This window comes from Triticum dicoccoides, chromosome 7A (assembly GCF_002162155.2).
Source record: "Triticum dicoccoides isolate Atlit2015 ecotype Zavitan chromosome 7A, WEW_v2.0, whole genome shotgun sequence".
Taxonomy (NCBI): Eukaryota; Viridiplantae; Streptophyta; class Magnoliopsida; order Poales; family Poaceae; genus Triticum; species Triticum dicoccoides.
This window is the reverse complement of record NC_041392.1, coordinates 76,794,713-76,802,791: the sequence shown is the minus strand read 5'-3', so window position 1 is coordinate 76,802,791 and position 8,079 is coordinate 76,794,713.

The following is an 8,079-nucleotide window of genomic DNA, read 5'->3' as shown; positions in this document are numbered from 1 at the left end:
ACAACAAAAGTATTAAGGTAAACCTAACCATAGCATGAAACATATGGATCCAAATCAGCCCCTTACGAAGCAACGCATAAACTAGGGTTTAAGCTTCTGTCACTCTAGAAACCCATCATCTACTTATTACTTCCCAATGCCTTCCTCTAGGCCCAAATAATGGTGAAGTGTTATGTAGTCGACGTTCACATAAGACCACTAGAGGCTAGACAAGATACATCTTATCAAAATATCAAACGAACACCAAATTCACATGACTACTAATAGCAAGACTTCTCCCTTGTCCTCAGGAACAAACGTAATTACTCACAAAGCATATTCATGTTCATAATCAGAGGGGTAATAATATGCATATAGGATCTGAACATATGATCTTCCACCAAATAAACCAACTAGCATCAACTACAAGGAGTAATCAACACTACTAGCAACCTACTAGCACCAATCCCGGACTTTGAGACAAGAATTGGATACAAGAGATGAACTAGGGTTTGGAGATGAGACGGTGTTGGTGAAGATGTTGATGGAGATTTCCCTCTCCCGATGAGGAGCATTGGTGATGACGAAGGTGATGATTTCCCCCTCCCGGAGGGAAGTATCCCCGGCAGAACAGCTCTGCCGGAGCTCTAGATTGGATCCGCCAAGGTTCCACCTCGTGGCGGCGGAGTCTTGTCCTGAAAAGTTCCTTGCTATTTTTTTCTCATCGAAAGACTTCATATAGGAGAAGATGGACGTCGGAGAGCCACCAGGGGGCCCACGAGGTAGGGGGTGCGCCCTGGGGGGCGCCCCCCACCCTCGTGAGCAGGGTGTCGGCCCCTTGGCCTTCATCTTTGGCGAGGATTTTTCTTTATTTATTTTAAGACGTTCCATGGAGTTTTAGGACTTTTGGAGTTGCGTAGAATAGGTCTCTAATATTTGCTCCTTTTCCAGCCCAGAATTCCAGCTGCCAACATTCTCCCTCCTTATGTAAACCTTGTAAAATAAGAGAGAATAGCCATAAGTGTTGTGACATAAAGTGAAATAACAGCCCATAATGCAGTAAATATCGATATAAAAGCATGATGCAAAATGGACGTATCAACTCCCCCAAGCTTAGACCTCGCTTGTCCTCAAGCGAAAAGTCGATAACAATAAATATGTCCTCATGTTTAGAGGTAGAGGCATTGATAAAAATAAAATACGGACATGCAGGCATCATGATTATTCTCATAACAGCAACATATATAGATTTTGTCATATGATTACTTATGTTCAAGTGATGATCTATTCACAATGCAAAATTATAAATCATAAACTTTATTGGGCTCTGACAAATCATAATCTCAGTCATTGAAGCAATTGCAATTTATCATAACATCAGAAAGAGTCTATGTCAGAGCTAAAAAGCAAGTCCACATACTCAACTATCATTTAGTCCTCCATAATTGCTAACACTCACGCAATACTTGTGGTTACGGAGTTTTAATAGGACACAGAGAAAGATAGGGGCTTATAGTTTTGCCCCACAACCTTTTACCTCAAGGGTAATGTCAACAATAATGGTTCATGCTCCCCTACATCCAATTAGATATATATATCATGTTCTTTCCAACATGCTGAGCTTGCCAAAGGATAAAATGAAAAAGAAAAGGTGAAGATCATCATGACTCTTGCATAAGGTAGAGGATAATATTAAAAGATAGGCCCTTCGCAGAGGGAAGCAGAGGTTGCCATGCACTTTTATGGTTGGATGCATAAAATTTCAATGCGAAAGAACATCACTTTATATTGCCCCTTGTGATATGAACCTTTATTATGCAGTCCATCGCTTTTATTACTTCCACATCACAAGATCGTATAAAGCTTATTTCTCCCACACCAATCAATCATACATATTTAGAGCAATTTTTATTGCTTTGCACCGATGACAACTTACTTGAAGGATCTTACTCAATCCATAGGTAGATATGGTGGACTCTCATGGCAAAACTGGTTTATGGATTTTGGAAGCACAAGTAGTATTTCTACTTAGTGCTGAGAATTTGGCTAGCATGAGGGGGAAAGGCAAGCTCAAAAAGTTAGAGGATCTATGACAACATACTTTATCTCAGATATAAGAAAGATATAACTCATTACGTTGTCTTCCTTGTCCAACATCAACTCTTTAGCATGTCATATTTTAATGAGTGCTCCCAATCATAAAAGATGTCAATGATAACATATCTATATGTGAAAACCCCTCTTTCCTTATTACTTCCTATTAATTGCAACAATGACCAAAGCTATGTCTGCCAACTCCCAACAATGTTTAATCATCATACTCTTATATGTGAAGTCATTACTCTCAATAAGATCAATATGAACTTTTTGTTTTTTATTCTTTTCTCTTTTTCTTTTATTCACCCAAGATCATGGTGAAATAATCAAGCCCTTGACTCAACACTAATATTTATTATATATAGCTCACGGACTCGATTACAAAGAGAGATCATAAAGCAAAACTCAAAACTATGCCATAAGCTTTATTCTACTAGATCAAGATACCACTAATAGGATCGAACTAAGAAAAACGATAAAGATAGGAGTTGTGATGGTGATACGATACCGGGGCACCTCCCCCAAGCTTGGCAGTTGCCAAGGGGAGTGCCCATACCCATGTGATTTTATCTCCTTTGTCGGTGAAGAAGGTGGTGGTGATGGATAATCGCACATCGAGCGTAAGAGGTCCTCCAGCTTGCGAATAATGCCCTTGAGTGCGACAATATGCTCCTTCAACAAAATATTTTCTTGTGTGAGATACTTGTTTTGTATACGAGGTAACTCAATCATCTTGAAAGCTTCGATCTTGGTTGGGGTAAGAAGGTTATGATCAAGTTGAAGGATGTCTTTTGCTGCCAGAGCTTGATCCTCCGTGGCCTTCTTGATCCTTTCATCCTTGTTGACCCTCGTGGGTTCTTCCCTCTTCAGATCTATCTTCATTAGCCAAGCATCATTGTCACCATTGTTGGAGGAGGGAGACGACATGATGCCTAGCCTGGAAAACCCTGACAGAAAACAACTCAAAACAAGAACAGAGGAGGTTTGCGTGATACGGGAGTCAAAACCTTCGGGAGAATATATAATGAGTTTTTACCGACCAAAATACGTATTGCACAAGAAGACGGAGTCCGGAAGGCACACGAGGTAGGGGGCGCGCCCAGGGGGGTAGGGCGTGCCCACCACCCTCATGGGGCCCTCGTGTCCTTCCCGGACTGCTACTTATTTTTCTATTTTTTTAATATTCCAAAACAGAGAAATATTGCCTTAAAAATTGTTTTGGAGTCGGTTTACTTACCATACCACATACCTATTCCTTTTCGGAGTCTGAAACGTTCTGGAAAGTGTCCCTTATGTATTCCTTCGGGGTTACGGTTTCAACAATATTGGTTTCAACATTTATGGGATTACCTGAGATATAATGTTTAATTCTTTGATTGTTTACCACCTTCGGATTTGAGCCCTCGAAGTTGTTGATTTTTATGGCACTGGAACGATAGACCTCTTCGATGACGTAGGGGCCTTCCCATTTGGAGAGAAGTTTTCCTGCAAAAAATCTTAAACGAGAGTTGTATAGCAATACATAATCACCTACATTAAACTCACGCTTTTGTATCCCTTTGTCATGCCATCTTTTAAATTTTTCTTTAAACAACTTGGCATTTTCATAAGCCTGGTTCTCCATTCATCAAGTGAGCTAATATCAAATAACCTCTTCTCACCGGCAAGTTTGAAATCGTAGTTAAGCTCTTTAATAGCCCAATATGCCATATGTTCTAGTTCGAGAGGTAAGTGACATGATTTTCCATAAACCATTTTATACAGAGACATACCCATAGGATTTTTATATGCAGTTCTATAAGCCCATAATGCATCATCAAGTTTCTTAGACCAATTCTTTCTAGACCTATTAACAGTCTTTTGCAAAATTAATTTGAGCTCTCTATTGCTCAACTCTACTTGACCACTAGATTGTGGGTGATAAGTAGATGCAATTCTATGATTAACATCATATTTAGCAAGCATTTTACGGAAGGCACCATGAATAAAGTGTGAACCACCATCACTCATTAAATATCTAGGGACTCCAAACCTCGGAAAAATAACTTCTTTAAGCATTTTAATAGAAGTGTTATGATCGGCACTACTAGTTGGAATAGCTTCTACCCACTTAGTAACATAATCAACAGCAACTAAAAAATGTGTGTATCCATTAGAGGCAGGAAAAGGTCCCATATAATCAAAGCCCCAAACATCAAACGGTTCAATTACAAGAGAATAATTCATAGGCATTTCTTGACGTCTACTAATATTACCAATTCTTTGACATTCATCACAAGACAAGACAAACTTACGGGCATCCTTGAAGAGAGTAGGCCAATAAAAACCAGATTGCAGTACCTTATGTGCAGTTCTATCTCCAGCGTGGTGTCCTCCATAAGACTCGGAATGACACTTGCGTAGGATCTATTCCTGTTCATGCTCAGGTACACAACGTCTAATAACACCATCTACTCCTTCTTTATAAAGATGTGGGTCATCCCAAAAGTAATGTCTCAAGTCATAGAAAAACTTTTTCTTTTGCTGGTATGTGAAGCTAGGTGGTATAAACTTAGCAACAATATAATTAGCATAATCAGCATACCATGGAGTACTACGAGAAGTACTTATAACATTTAATTGTTCATAAGGAAAGTTATCATTAATAGGCAGTGGGTCATCAAGAATATTTTCTAACCTAGACAAGTTGTCTGCAACGGGGTTCTCAGCTCCCTTTCTATCAACAATATGCAAATCAAATTCTTGTAGCAAGAGAACCCATCTAATAAGTCTAGGTTTAGCATCTCTTTTCCATAAGGTATTTAATAGCAGCATGATCAGTTTGAATAGTTACTTTAGAATCAACAATATAAGATCTGAACTTATCACAAGCAAATACAACTGCTAAAAGCTCTTTTTCAGTAGTAGCATAATTTCTTTGAGCATTGTCTAGAGTCTTACTAGCATAATGAATAACATTTAATTTCTTATCAACTCTTTGCCCTAGAACAGCACCTACAGCATAATCACTAGCATCACACATAATTTCAAAGGGTAAATTCCAATCAGGTGGCTGAACAACAGGTGCAGAGACTAATGCTTTCTTAAGTATTTCAAATGCTTCTACACAATCATCATCAAAGACAAATGGTATATCTTTTTGCAATAAATTAGTCAGAGGCCGAGAAATTTTTGAGAAGTCCTTAATGAACCTCCTATAAAATCCAGCGTGACCAAGGAAACTTCTTATACCTTTGATGTCCTTGGGACATGGCATCTTTTCAATAGCATCAACCTTGGCTTTATCAACTTCAATACCTCTTTCAGAAACTTTGTGCCTCAAGACAATACCTTCATTAACCATAAAGTGGCACTTTTCCCAATTCAAGACAAGATTAGTTTCTTCACATCTCTGCAAAACTCGATCAAGATTGCTCAAGCAATCATCAAAAGAAGAACCATAGACGGAAAAGTGGTCCATGAAAACCTCACAAATCTTTTCACAAAAGTCAGAGAATATAGCCATCATGCATCTTTGAAAGGTAGCAGGTGCATTACATAAACCAAAAGGCACACGTCTATAAGCAAAAGTACCAAAAGGGCATGTAAAAGTAGTCTTAGATTGATCTCTAGCCGACACAGGTATTTGAGAGAAACCAGAATAACCATCTAGAAAGCAATAGTGTGTATGTTTGCATAATCTTCCTAGCATTTGATCAATAAAAAGGTAAGGGGTAATGATCTTTCTTAGTAGCTTTATTTAATTTGCGGAAACCAATTACCATCATATAACCTGTGATAATTCTTTGTGGAATCAATTCATCTTTATCATTAGGAACAACAGTAATACCTCCCTTCTTAGGGACACAATGGACAGGACTTACCCACTCACTATCAGCAACGGGATAGATTATACCTGCCTCCAGAAGCTTAAGTATTTCTTTTCTTACCACATCTTTCATTTTAGGATTCAGACGTCGTTGAGGATCATGAACTGGTTTGGCATCTGCTTCCAAATTTATTTTATGTTGACATAGAGTGGGACTAATTCCCTTAAGAGCATCAAGAGTATATCCAATAGCAGCACGATGCTTCTTCAGAGTTTTCAATAATCTTTCTTCTTCATGCTCTGAAAGGTTAGCACTAATAATAACAAGATATATCTTCTTTTCATCAAGATAAGCATATTTAAGATTATCAGGCAAAGGTTTAAGTTCAAACACGGGATCACCCTTGGGTGGAGGAGGATCCCCTAAAATTTCAACAGGAAAATTGTGTTGCAGAATAGGTTCCTGTTTAAAGAATGCTTCATCTATTTCCCTTCTTTCATTCATGAACATATTATTTTCATGGTCTAGCAAATAGTGTTCTAAAGGATCACTAGGAGGTACAGCAATAGAAGCAAGACCAATAATTTCATCCTTACTAGGTAATTCTTCCTCATGATGTTGTTTACTAAATTTAGAGAAATTAAACTCATGAACCATATCATCCAAGCCAATAGTAACAACATTCTTTTCGCAATCTATCCTAGCATTAACAGTGTTCAAGAAGGGTCTACCAAATATAATGGGACAAAAGCTATCTTGCGGAGAAGTAAGAACAAGAAAATCAGTAGGATATTTAGTTTTCCCACACAAGACTTCAACATCTCTAACAATTCCAATTGGTGAAATAGTATCTCTATTGGCAAGTTTAATTGTGACATCAATACCTTCTAACTCTATAGGTGCAATATCATGCATAATTTCTTTGTATAAGTCATGAGGTATAACACTAGCACTGGCACCCATATCACATAAGCCATGATAACAATGATCTCCTATCTTAACAGAAATAACGGGCATGCCTACCACAGGTCTATGTTTATCTTTAGCACAAGGTTTAGCAATTCTAGCAGTTTCACTTTCGAACTGAATAACATGCCCATCTATATTATCAGACAAGAGATCTTTAACAATAGCAATATTAGGTTCAACTTTAACTTGCTCAGGAGGTGTATATGTTTTAATATTGCTTTTACGAACCACAGTTGAAGCTTTAGCATGATCCTTTATCTTAACAGGGAAAGGTGGTTTCTCAACATAAGAAGTAGGAACAATAGGATCATTATAAGTGACAGTCTTTTCTTCAACTTTAATAGGTGCAGCTACTTTTACTTTTATGGGAGGATGATATCTAAACCACTTCTCCTTAGGGAGATCAACATAAGTAGCAAAAGATTCACAGAAAGAAGCTACTATCTTAGAGTCAAGTCCATATTTAGTGCTAAACTTACGGAAAATATCAGTGTCCATAAAAGATTTAACACAATCAAACTTAGGTGTCATACCTGACTCCTTACCTTCGTCAAGGTCCCAATCTTCAGAGTTGCGTTTAATTCTATCCAATAAATTCCATCTAAATTCAATAGTCTTCATCATAAAAGAGCCAGCACAAGAAGTATCGAGCATGGTGCGATTGTTTTTAGAAAGCCGAGCATATAAATTTTGAATAATCATTTCTCTTGAGAGCTCATGATTGGGGCATGAATATAACATTGATTTAAGCCTCCCCCAAGCTTGAGCGATGCTTTCTCCTTCGCAAGGCCAGAAATTATATATATAATTGCGATCACGGTGAACAAGATGCATAGGGTAATACTTTTGATGAAATTCCAACTTCAATCTTTTATAGTCCCATGATCTCATATCATCACATAGCCTATACCATATCAATGCATCTCCCTTCAAAGATAAAGGGAAGACCTTCTTCTTAGCAACATCATTGGGTATATCTGCAAGCTTAAATAATCCACAAACTTCATCCACATATATTAAGTGCTCATCAGGATGCTTTGTTCCATCTCCTGTAAAAGGATTAGCTAGCAGTTTTTCTATCATACCCGAAGGATACTCATAAGGAATTTCATTTTCAATAGGTTCAGTAGGTTGAGGAGCAACTCTTTGATCTACTGGTCGGGGTGAAGATACCCCGAACAAGCCCCTCAGAGAATTACTTTCCATAGTAACAAGTGACAGTAAA